Genomic DNA, 554 nt, shown 5'->3' on the forward strand with positions numbered 1-554 from the left:
TGTGTGTGTGTGTGTGTGTGTGTGTGTGTTTGTAATGGTATTTGCCTTTGGAATGGAAAAGGAAGGAACCTCTGGACAGGAAAACATATGAGATGCTTGCAGGGGTACTAGCATGAAGGAGGGGAGAGGGGGTAAGGCAGGATTATGAAAGGCACTTTGAACAGGGGGTTAAATTGCATCATAAAGTACTATCTTTAATAAAAACAAACAAAAGCCTAACAATGGATATAGGAAGACATAATATAAAACATGTGAGTTATCTTCTCTGCAGTGTTAAAAAAAAAATAAAAGCATAAGCAACCCTCCTGAAAGGGGAGAGGGAGGCCGGAGCATGGCTTGATAAATAAGATACTATGTGCAATTGCCTTCTACTGACACATAGTAGGGATACAGTAAGTAGTACTTCTCTTGCTTTCTTAGAAGCTGGAATAGAGTAGAGGATATTTTGGAGGTCCCTGCTGGCCTGAGAATCTGTGGACCAATTCTAGGACTGTTAATTTTTTTTGATTCTTGGTGTCTCCCCATTCACACATGCAGGAAGGCGTTTCTACTCT

The sequence above is a fragment of the Grammomys surdaster genome, unplaced genomic scaffold (assembly GCF_004785775.1).
Source record: "Grammomys surdaster isolate TR1022 unplaced genomic scaffold, NIH_TR_1.0 374, whole genome shotgun sequence".
Taxonomy (NCBI): Eukaryota; Metazoa; Chordata; class Mammalia; order Rodentia; family Muridae; genus Grammomys; species Grammomys surdaster.